This window comes from Aotus nancymaae, unplaced genomic scaffold (assembly GCF_030222135.1).
Source record: "Aotus nancymaae isolate 86718 unplaced genomic scaffold, 86718_ANA_hifiasm-v0.15.2.pri h1tg000029l, whole genome shotgun sequence".
Classification (NCBI taxonomy): Eukaryota; Metazoa; Chordata; class Mammalia; order Primates; family Aotidae; genus Aotus; species Aotus nancymaae.
The window spans coordinates 26,860,433-26,873,148 of record NW_026988442.1 but is presented as its reverse complement, the minus strand read 5'-3'; the positions used below and the strand labels follow the sequence as shown (position 1 = coordinate 26,873,148).

Genomic DNA, 12,716 nt, shown 5'->3' with positions numbered 1-12,716 from the left:
CAGAAGCCTGGCCAACATGGTGAAACCCCATCTCTAATAAAAATACAAAATATTAGTCAGGCGTAGTAGAAGGCACCTGTAATCCCAGTTACTCAGCAAGCTGACAGCAGAATCGCTTGAACCCAGGAGATGGAGATTGCACCATTGCACTCCAGCCTGGGCAACAGAATGAGACCCCATCTCAAAAAAAAAAAGGAAAGAAAGTTTAAAAGAAAAATACACTGCACATTAGCCCTCCCTTCTCATTGAAAAAGTCTAGAGGTCTACTTGTACCTTGCTCTCCTTTCAGCCTACTAACAGGATGAGAGAGAAGGTACCTGGATCAAAATGCAATGAAAAAAGAAAAAAGAAATAGTCTAGAGTTTACATTAAGCACAGGTTTAAAATATTCCAAAATCAATTTCTACTCTATATTCTTTCAGCGGCTATTTCTAAAATCAATTCTAACCTTGTGGAGTTAGTCGTAAGACATTTTAAAAACTGCTAATTATTTGCCACATAAACAGTCATATCATAAAAACTCTCCCCCAAAATGGCCTGTTTAAATAGATTTGGAATACAAAATAACTTTAATAGGCCTGGCACAGTGGCTCATGCCTGTAATCCCAGCACTTTGGGAGGCCAAGGTGGGTGGACTGCTTGAGCTCAGGAGTTTGAGACCAGCCTGGCCAACATGGTGAAAACCCATCTCTAATAAAATACAAAAATTAGCCAGGCGAGGTGATGCGTGCCTGTAGTCCCAGCTACTCGGGGGAGCCGAAGCAGGTGCCTTCAACCCAGAAGGCAGAGATTGCAGTGAGCCAAGATCCCACCACTGCACTCCAGCCTGGGCAACAGAGGAAGACTCTGTCTCCAAAAAAAAAAAACAACAACCCAAACCATAATACTACCTAAGGAAAAATAAAATAAATCTGCATCCAAAATCAAAGGACTCAGTTTGAAAGCTTCAGCATTTTAGATTGGTATGAACTGCAATTCTCTCCATTATTAAATTGGTATGAACTGCAATTCTCTCCATTACTGATACTGACACTGGAATTATGGATGGTCACAATAGAAATGTAAACACCTTGTTTTACAGATGAGAAACATACACTGCAGCAAGGGACTTGACCAAGTTCACACAGTAAGAGAAAGATGGAAGATCAGTGCAGGGCCCTGGCCTCTCAGTCCAATATTCTTTTTTCTAGATCATGTTGCCTAACATTATAACTCCTTTTTCCAAACAAATTAGTAAATACAGCATCAGATAACATACTTGGCTTCATAAATATGCATAAATGAAACAAACATTAGCTGGCATATACTACCTGGCATATTTGCAACACTATCTAGAGCTTTGCATTCACTGAAATTTCAAGAGTGTAAAAATATCTTGATCAGACATTGCAAAGGTGTCTGCTCTACAGAAGCAGAGATGAAAATGCTACAGGAGAACCAATTCATCCAATTCCCCTGAAAGTAGAGGAACTAGTTAGATTCTAATTAGCTAAAAGACCAAATTTTCAGGCCAGGCGTGGCGGCTCATGCTTTTAATCCCATAACTTTGAGAGGTCAAGGCGGGCAGATCCCTTGAGCTCAGGAATTCAAGACCAGACTGGGCAACATGGTGAAACCCTGTCTCTATAAAAAATACAAAAATTAGACAGACGTGGTGGTATGTGAGATTGTAGTCCTAGCTACTCAGGAGGCTAAAGTGGGAGGTTCCCTTGGGCCCTGAAGGCAGAGGTGAGCCAAGATTATACCACTGCACTCCATCCAGCCTGGGTGACAGAGCAAGACCCTGTCTCAAAAAAAAAAAAAAAATTCTAACCATATATTTTGAAAAGCATGTTTATGTTTGTTTCAATCACATTTTTCCTTTTAACTGTAATGCTTCTCATCGCTGATTTCAAAGTCACCTTTCATCCTAATGAAGACACATAGCTCTGATTCTTCTCTCTCTAGAACAAGACCCAAATGAAATATAGTTTAATGCAAAGGGGCATTTCTTTTCATCTTTTCTTTATTGAAAACTGGCCTGATAATAACAACAAAAACTGTGATTACTACCCCCACCGTATTCAACTATTCACCAAATCAGCACTAGTTCCATTAATAATCCTAGTAATAAAGACCCTCAAATGTCAACACTTGACCCTTAGCAATTTATTTTGTCCATATAGGAAACAGCTTTAATGAACAGCTTTTCTGGTATAATGTTTGCATATAACAAAAAATAATAAAGCCTAGAAAGTAAGGACAAGGAAAATGAACAGCGGTATGAGACAAAGAATACATGAAATAGAAGCCAGGTAGATGGTAGATCTCTGAAATCTAGTGTGGGGAAAATACAATGATCATCCTGTTTTTATATGGATAAGGGCTTAAGCAACTGGCAACTTTAAGTTGAGTTTACCAAAAGAAAAAATAAATGCTAAGAAATCTTTGCTGTTGTCTCGTATCAAGAAGCAAATATTGAGGGAAATATGTTTAGATATCTTCAAACACAGTAAAATTAAATAGCTGCATTTTTAAAAGTCAGAAATGGAATAAAATCAAAGTATTAGTATTACAATACAGGCTATGCCTAAATTATAGATTTTCCATTAGCCTTCTACTCTGGCAGGTTAAAACTCAACGTTCAAAAAAATACAGTTTATTTTAAAAATACTAACACAAAATGCCGTTTATAGGTATAATTTTGCTAGATTTGCTTCGGTAATGTGATGTGATAATTAATTTCATTGTATCAACTGAGTGTTGATATTTTCCTTTAACAAAATCCAAGTATTCAGGGCTATGAGTGATGAGTGACCTTGAGACAGCACTTGGAAAGCAGTCACCATGGCAACACTACCACAATAGTGCCTCATCCCAGGCAAAAGGTCCAACCTGGTGCATTAGGATTTAAAAACCTTGAAATATAGAGCTTCCTTAAAGCCCAAAAAATACAGTAAAATTAAAAATTTTTTTAAACCTAAAAATTTTTAAAAATGTTTATTTACATTAATCTTTCTATTTTAGCCTTCCTATTTATTCCTCATGGAGGGATACATACAAATTAAGTTATCTTAATGGTGAAATACTGAGCCATATAAAAATTATTCTTTTCCCTCTCTGTTTCCCATATGGGCAAAATAAACTGCTAAGGCATAAACAAATAATGTTTTTCCATTTTTTTAAAATACATGTTTAAAATTTTTCAGCCAGAATCACCACTATTCTAATCATCTTTTAATCACTGTCAAAACGAAACAATCACTTTAATAAGAAAATTTCTCTTCCAGCCTGCACTTTCATAAAGAAACACACACACACACACACACACACACACACACACACACACACACACACATCCAGGGTGGGGGTGGGGGTGGTGGATCTTAAAATTCCAAATATAAAATATGCATTTGTAATTCTGTTTATGAAAACACAAAATGAGCCGGGCGCGGTGGCTCACGCCTGTAATCACAGCACTTTGGGAGGCCGAGGTGGGTGGATCACGAGGTCAAGAGATCAAGACCATCCTGGTCAACATGGTGAAACCCCGTCTCTACTAAAAATACAAAAAATTAGCTGGGCACGGTGGCGCGTGCCTGTAATCCCAGCTACTCAGGAGGCTGAGGCAGGAGAATTGCCTGAACCCAGGAGGCGGAGGTTGCGGTGAGCCGAGATCACGCCATTGCACTCCAGCCTGGGTAACAAGAGCGAAACTCTGTCTCAAAAAAAAAAAAGAGATCGAAACCATCCTGGTCAACATGGTGAAACCATGTCTCTACTAAAAATACAAAAAATTAGCTGGGCATGGTGGCGCCTGCCTGTAATCCCAGCTACTCAAGAGGCTGAGGCAGGAGAATTGCCTGAACCCAGGAGGCAGAAGTTGCGTTGAGCAGAGATCGCGCCATTGCACTCCAGCCTAGGTAACAAGAGAGAAACTATGTCTCAAAAAAAAAAAAGAAAGAAAAGAAAACACAAAATGTATCTTTAGTGTGTATAGTTATATGTCTTTGTTTCAGACGTAAATTAAGTAGGTTGTTGTAGAAAGTCTACTCTTGGAAAGATGGGACTGTGTCACTTCAGGCATTTCATCACCAACACAGCCAGCACAGAGCCTGACAACAAACAGGTACCAAGGATTTTAAAGTTTTTGCTCAAGTACTTACCAGAAGATTCTTGAAAAGCTATGACCCCAGAACATTTCCAAGTTGACATTTAAATTTTTCATCAACTTAGTTATAAAGCAGTCACTTCGAAGATATTATGAGTATTAGCATTTTAATAAGTGTTATATCATTCTTACGTATTGAAAAGAACTAATTGTCATCTCTAAGTCAGAAATTTCACAACTGTTCTTTCTCTTGAAATATAAAATTTCTGTTCTTCCTCCCTAGAATTAAATCATGAGAAAATATCATTTTATGCTTGAACGTGTTTTATTATCCTATCTCTGAAAAAAAAAAAGATATATAAACTGAAATAATTGAATTTCATCTAATCATAAGGTCTAAGTACTGAAAAACATCTTTTGGTTTTTTTTTTTGAGACTGAGTCTCACCCAGGCTGGAGTACAGTGGTGTGATCTCATCTCACTGCAACCTCTGCCTCCCGGGTTCAGGTGATTATCCTTTCTCAGCCTCCCCAGTAGCTGGGATTACAGGCGTGCACCACCACGCCTGGCTAATTTTTATATTTTTTAGTAGAGACGGGGTTTCACCGTGTTGGTCAGGCTGACCTCGAACTCCTGACCTCATGATCTGCCCACCTCGGCCTCCCAAACTGCTGAGATTACAGGCGTGAGCCACCGTACTTGGCCTGAAAAACATCTTATTCTAAGTTACATGATCATAATTAGGATGTAATTGTTCAAAACATAAATATATTACAAATTTGGGTAATATATACATAAAAAAATACAGTTTTCACTGTCAGTGAATCTGTTCAGCTGCAATGAGCAAGATGTTTTGTCCTTCTCCCCCCACCAACATACATTCATTTGTTTGTAAGATTAAAAATAAAATATCTGATATAAGTAGATTAAATACTGGAAGGAGTTATGTGAAAGCAATGTCATTCAATTCTTTTAGCACAATCTTAAATGATAAAAGTCTCAGTGAACTACCATCAGAGAGCATTATCTCTCAGAGAGCAATTTGATTAACTCCCACTTCAATTCTGATGGAAACATACTTAGAAAGCAACTAATAGGTCATTTGTTAACCAGCCATGCGCCATTCACTTTTTAAACTCTGACAACAATATTTCTAATTGCCCGTGTTTTTTAAAATAAAACACACACACACACAGCCCCCCCAACACACACACACAATTTATACAACACAGTAACATGGGAGACTTCTTACTTTCTTTTTGCAGTTAGAAGAACAATTGTAAAAAGAGACACCTGAAGAATAAGACTGCAAACTTTCTCAGACCAACTTAAAAATTTAAAAGAACAGTCAGGCACAGTGACTCATACCTGTAATCCCAGCACTTTGGGAGGCCAAGGTAGGCAGACTGCTTGAGCTCAGGAGTTTGAGACCAACCTGAGCAACCTGGTGAAATCACGTCTCTACAAAAAAAATTACAAAAATTAGCGAGGCATGGTGGTGGCATGTGCCTGTAGTCCCAGATATTTAGGAGGCTAAGGTGGGAGATTATTTGAGCCTGGGAGGTTCAAGACTGTGATAAGCCTTGCCTTGACTATACCATTGCACTCTAGCCTGGGTGACAGAGGAAGACTGTCTCCCAAAGAAAAAAGAATTTAAGAGAATAAAAGTTTGTGAATTTGGAGACCTGGAAACTGATCTCATAAAATCATCTGTGTTCAGGCCTCTAGATCCAACCACCACCAATTTGCAGAAAATACAGCAGACATTTTTTTTTTTTTTTTTTTTTTTTTTTTGAGACAGTCTTTGCTCTGTTGACCAGGATGGAGTGCAGTGGCACAGATCATAGTTTGCTCTGGCCTCGACCTCCTGGTCTCAAGTGATTGCCACGCCTCAGCCTCCCAGGTAGTTGGGACCACAGGTACCTGTCATCCTGTGCCCAACTAATTATTTTTTACCACACCATGACCAGTTAATTTTTTAAATTTTTTGTCGATATGGGTCTTGCCATGTTGCCCAGTCTGGCCTCAAACTCCTGGGCTTAAGTGATCCTCTCACTTCAGCCTCCCAATGTGCTGGGATTACAGGCAAGAGCCATAGCACCTGGCCTAAAAACATTTTTATTACAAAGTTAATACATATTTTGCCATAGGTGATAGAAAATTAAGGCCAGGCGTGATGGCTCATGTCTGTAATCTAGCACTTTTGGAGGCTGAGGTGGAAGGATCACTTGAGCCCAGGAGCTCGAGACCATCCTGGGGCAATATGGTAACATCCTATCTCTACAAAAATTTTTTTAAAAAATTTAAATGAACATTTTATTTCTTTGAAGTTTATGTATTACATCCAATGCAAACAAAGAAAGCACTAATTTAACCAATGTTCTCAATAATAACTCACTAATAATTTTTAAAATTCATTAAATGGTATTTTTTGTTTTTTTTTTATTTGAGACGGAGTTTCGCTCTTGTTACCCAGGCTGGAGTGCAGTGACACGATCTTGGCTCACCGCAACCTCCGCCTCCTGGGTTCAAGCAATTCTCCTGCCTCAGCCTCCTGAGTAGCTGGGACTACAGGCGCACGCCACCATGCCCAACTAATTTTTGTATTTTTAGTAGAGACGGGGTTTCACCATGTTGACCAGGATGGTCTCGATCTCTTGACCTCGTGATCCACCCTCCTCGGCCTCCCAAAGTGCTGGGATTATAGGCGTGAGCCACCACGCCTGGCCATTAAATGGTATTTTTAAGAGACCCTTTAAATTGCTAATTGACTTTATCATATTCACCAAATGAAGACCTCACAGATATTATTTTACATCTTGTGCCTAACAGCAGTATGCAGAACAGAGTGGGCCTTCTTGGGGAGACTGCACAATAAACCATCATGACATAATTAATCCTTTCTGGATTACTGCAACTCTTCTCGATTTGCTGAAACAGAATTATAAAAACACTGAGAAGACATAATATACACGTATTTTTTAAAAGGATGTTTCAATTGCATGTTAATGTCTATCGATATGTACCACTCCTTCTCAAACTGCCACTGAAAATGCAGTAAAGAAGAAATTTTTAAATTTTCTTTTATTTTTATTTTTTTGAGATGGAGTTTCACTCTTGTCACCCAGACTGGAGTACAGTGGCATAATCCCAGCTCATTGCAACCTCTGCTTCCCTGGTTCAAGCAATTCTCCTGCCTCAGCTTCCCAAGTAGCTGGGATTACAGGCACGCACCACCATGCAAAGCTGATTTTTGTATTTTTTGTAGAGACAGGGTTTCACCATGTTGACCAGGCTGGTCTCCAACTCCTGACCTCAGGTGATCTACCCACCTCGGCCTCACAAAGTGCTGGGAATGTAGGTGTGAGCCACCACACTTGGCCTAGAAATGAATTTTTTTAAAAAAGGAACCTTTTCCAGCCTGACCAATATGGAGAAACCCCGTGTCTACTAAAAATACAAAAATTAGCTGGGCGTGGTGGCACATGCCTGTAATCCCAGCTACTCCAGAGGCTGAGGAAGGAGAATTGCTTGGGCCTGAGAGGTGGAGTTTGTGGTGAGCCAAAATTGCGCCACTGCACTCCAATCTAGGTGAGAGAATGAGACACTGTCTCAAGAAACTTAAAAAAATTAAAAATTTAAAAAATAAATAAAAATGTTTTTAAAGATGGGGTTTCACCTTGTTGGTCAGGCTGGTTTCACCTGACCTCAGATGATCCACCTTGGCCTCCTAAAGTGCTGGAATTACAGGCGTGAGCCACCACGCCCGGCCACAAAGGAACCTTTTTTCATTAGGCTTATGGAGTAAGAAAATAAATAAGAAATTATCTTATATATATGACAGGTGGTAACTCATAATTCCTCTATATTAACAAACCACCCTAACTTTATTTAACCAATTTCAGAGTCAGCTTCCATCTTGAATGGATTTCTAGAAACAGTTCCAGCCTAAAAAGACTTGAAGCTAAAATAAAACCAAGAAAGACTGGACACAGTCTCAAAAAATAAAAAAATAGGCTGGGTACAGTGGCTCATGCCTGTAATCCTAGCACTTTAGGAGGCTGATACGGGCAGATCACCTGATGTCAGGAGTTCAAGACCAGCCTGGCTAACATGGTGAAGCCCCATTTCTACTAAAAATACAAAAACTTAGCCAGGCACGGTGGCACACACCTATAATCCCAGCTAATTGGGAGGCTAAGGCAGGAGGATAGCTCAAACCCGGGAGGTGGAAGTTGCAGTGAGCTAAGATCACACCATTGCACTCTAGCTTGGGCAACAAGATCAAAACTCCAGTCTCAAAGAGAAAAAAAATAATAAAATAAAACCAACAAAGACTAGGATCTTTCCTAATGTACTCCCACCACAGGATTTAAAGAGGAACGATATGCTACGACCCAGAAAAACATCTTAATGCCACAGATAGGGGCAGATAGGGGTGGGAGAACGGCTTTAGAACATCATCCTTTCAAGTAAATATAGGGTATATTTCTCCATTCAACAAGCGACTGATGAACATCTACCATATGCCCGGCACTTACCTAAGTTTTTGACATATATCAGTGAGCAAGGGGGACTAATATTCTTGTTCTTGTGGAGCATATGCCTTACAATTAAACACAATAAATAAGTAAATATGTGGCCAGGTGCAGTGGCTCAAGCCTGTAATCCCAGCACTTTGGGAGGCAGAGGGAGGCAGATCATAAGGTCAGGAAATCAAGACCATCCTGGCCAAAAGGTGAAACCCCATCTCTACTGAAAATACAAAAATTAGCTGGGCGTGGTGGCATTCACTTGTAGTCCCAGGTACTGAGGAGGCTGAGGCAGGAGAATCGCTTGAACCTGGGAGGGGGAGGTTGCAGTGAGCAGAGACTGCGCCACTGCACTCCAGTCTAGCAAGAGAGTCAGACTCTGTCTCAAAAAAAACAAATTAAAACAAAAATAAGTGAATATGTCAAGCCCCAGTGAGGTGAAAATGAAAAAGCAAAAAAATAAAATAAGTAAATATGTTAGAGCATTAGTGCTTGTAAAGGCAGAGGTTCCAGTATTGAATAGGGTGGTAAGGACTGGCCTCATAAAGAGTGTAAGAATTGAAACTTTAAAGAGATGAGGAACTTAATCAGATATATGACAGAAACAACATTCCAAGAAAGGGCAACTCCAAAGGCAAGAACGTGCCTGCACTGGATGAAGAACAGTACTGGATCAAGAATGAACAAGGAAGACAGGAATGGTAGGTAAGAGCACAGATTTAACAGAGGCACGCCGGGTGCAGTGGCTCATGCATGTAATCCCAGCACTTTCAGAGGCCGAGGCAGGTGGATCACCTGCGGTCAGGAGTTCAAGACCAGCCTGACCAACATGGAGAAACCCCATCTCTACTAAAAATACAAAATTAGCCAGGCGTGGTGGTGCTTGCCTATATTCCCAGCTACTCGGGAGGCCGAGAGACAGGAGAATCGCTTGAACCCGGGAGGCAGAGGTTGCAATGAGCTGAGATCTGCGCCACTGCACTCCAGCCTGGGCAACAAGAGCGAAACTCAGACCAAAAAAAGAAAGAAACAGAGGCAAGTCACAGAGTCTCATCAATCAAAGTAAGAACTTTCATTTCTACTCCAGGTGAAATAAGAAACCTCTACAAAGTCTAAAAGAGAGGAATGACAAGCTGGTTTAGGATTTTAAAAGATCCCTCCAGTTGTTGATGTTACTAACAGGCTATAAGGAAACAATAGTAAAATTCAGAAAGACTTGTTAGGATGTTATTACAAAAAATGCACAGAAAAGGTTGGCTCAGTGGAATTACTGAGATGTGGCCAGACACTAGATATATCTTAAAGATAGAGACAAAGAGTTAAAGAGTGGTCAAAGTTTTTAGGCCTAAGCAACAGCAAGAATGAATTACTAAAAATGAGAAAGAAAAGGCTTTGGTGAAGATCTTACAGGGATGATGAAGAGTTCAATTTGGGACATGCTGAGTTTGAGTTGTCCATTAGGAATCTAAAATGAAAAGGTTCAAAGGACAGTTGGATATACAAGTGAGGAAACAAAAGAGAGGTTTATCTCACATAAACAATATACAGGCCTGATACAATGGCTCACACCTGTAATCCCAACACTTTAGAAAGTTGAGGTGGGAGATCACTTGAGCTCAGGAGTTCTACACCAGCCTGGGCAACATGGCAAAACCCCACCTCTACAAAAAATACAAAAATTAGCCAGGCATGATGGCACACCCCTGCAGTCCCAGCTATTCAGGAGGCTTAGGAAGGAGGATCTCTTGAGCCCAGGAGGTGGAGGTTGCTGTGAGCCATGAACACACCACTGCACTTCAGCTTAAGCAACATAGCAAGACCGTGTGTGTATGTGCGTGTGTGTGTGTGTGTGTGTGTCTGTGTGTGTGTGTATCTCTCACAAAGATCATCCAACATTTATACAGTAGGAGTCCCAAAGAAGAAAACCAAGGCAATAAAAAACCAAAAGCGAACAAACAAAAAACTGACAACAGCACTAAGAAAACCTTCATGATATTGAGAAAGAGAAAGAGACAAAAAGTAGAGGGGAGGGAAACTTGAAACAAGTAATACATATTGAAAAAGACTCACTGAATACCCAAGGAAAAACGTGTCAGACCAACCAACACCAATAAGTCTACAAAGGCCGGGCCCAGTGACTCACGCCTGTAATCCCAGCACTTTGGGAGGCCAAGGCAGGTGGATCACCTGCGGTCAGGAATTCGAGACCAGCCTGATCAATATGGTAAAACCCCATCTCTAATAAAAATCTAAAAATTAGATGGGCATGATGGGGCATGCCTGTAGTTCCAGCTACTAGGGAGGCTGAGGCAGGAGAATCTCTTAAACCCAGAAGGCAGAGGTTACAGTGAGCTGAGATCATATTACTGCACTCCAGCCTGGGCAATAAAGTGAGACTCTAGCTCAAGAAAAAAAAAAAAAAAAGACTACAAAGAAAAAAATCCTACGGATATCTAAGCAAGGATAAAAACAGCTACATTCAAAGAAAAACAGGTCAACATCACACTGTAACAGCTATGCTCTGAGCCAGAAGACAGTGGAATTAGTTATTTCAAATACTCTGGAACGTAATTTTTTTTTTTTAGACGGAGTTTTGCTCTTGTGGCCCAGGCTGGAGTGCAATGGCACAATCTTGGCTCATCACAACCTCCGCCTCCCAGGTTCAAGCGATTCTCCTGCCTCAGCCTCCCAAGTAGCTAGGATTGCAGGTGCCTGCTGCCACGCCCAGCTGATTTTTGTATTTTTAGTACAGACAGGGTTTTCTCATGTTGGTCAGGATGGTCTCAAATTCCCAGCCTCAGGTGATCCACCCGCCTTGGCCTCCCAAAGTGCTGAGATTACAGGCACGAGCCACCGCACCCCGCCCTGGAACAGAATTTTATCATCACCAAGCCAGCTTTCAACTATTAAAGTTACAGACAAACTTCTCAAACATAGTGGAACTCAAGGAATACTGTTCCCATAAGCTGTTCCTGAGGAATTTATTAGAGAAAAATAATTCCAGATGACCCAAATAACTGGAAATTCCATATCAACATAAAAATGGTAGTGGACATTAAATATATATTTATCTGTAAAAAACTGAATGATGGCTATGACTGGCACATTATACTACATGATGACTATATGCTCCAACAATGTAGATAAAGCCCAACTATCCAAAAACTGAAGTATGAAGAGATAAAGACTAGAAAAAAACTAGTTGATTACTTGGTATTAACTGAAAGTAAAACATATTACTTTAATCAAATGCTTGGGAAGAAAAAGAGGTTACTAGGTAATTTCAATAGTACTCAAAGTAAGAAACCAACAGAAAATCACCAAAAAATGTGGGAGGGGCACTAAGTCTATTACATAAGTGTTTTAACATAAAGGCAACATCTAAAACAAAAATACAAACTTTGTAAATTTTTTTCAATACCCAAAACAATTAGCCAGGCATGCTGGCATATGCCTGTGGTCCCAGCTACATAGAAGGCTGAGTCAGGAGGACCACTTGAACCTAGGAGGAGGTTGAGGCTGCAGTGAACCGTATTAGTAGCACTGCATTCCAGCCTGGGTGACAGTGAGACCCTGCTCAAAAAAGAAAGGATTATTAAATAAAGGGCAAATAAAGATATATTATCATGGACACCTTACGCCTAACTGAAAAAAATACTTGAAAAATTACAAAATAAACCCCCCCTCCAAAAAAAAATCAAACGGAGAGATTAATAAAGAATAGGATTGGATCCTCAAATGGAACAAAACCACAACAGTGAAAAATCTGACAGTATCTGCTATTTAGTTAACAGTATTATACCAATGTTAGCCTTAGTTTTGATCACTACAACATGACTATGCAAGTTATTAAATTGGGGGAACCTAGGTGAAGAGTATACAGGAAAACTCTACTACTTTTGCAATTTTCCCAAAGTCTAAAATTATTTCAAAATAAAGGTTTTTTAAAACTTTAAGAAAAAAGTTTTTTACCACAGGAAAATATTAGCAAACCAACTTGTTATTTTAAGTACTAGTAAGTAAAGAGAGTCCAGGCCGGGTGTGGTGGCTCACGCCTGTAATCCAAGCACTTTGGAGGCCAAGGCGGGTGGATC

General features: G+C 40.0%; 1 protein-coding gene across 6 annotated transcripts in view; it reads right to left on the bottom strand.

Annotated features, from left to right (window-relative positions):
- The window catches only part of NCOA3 (nuclear receptor coactivator 3), a 149,958-nt gene that overhangs the window by 97,765 nt on the left and 39,477 nt on the right, over positions 1–12,716 (bottom strand). The window contains exon 2 of one of the 6 annotated variants that reach the window (XM_064382491.1): positions 5,459–5,551. The exons of the other annotated variants lie outside the window; for them this stretch is intronic. The gene's annotated coding sequence lies outside the window, so the exon portion shown is untranslated. The remainder of the gene's footprint in view (positions 1–5,458; positions 5,552–12,716) is intronic. 6 annotated transcript variants of the gene reach the window in all.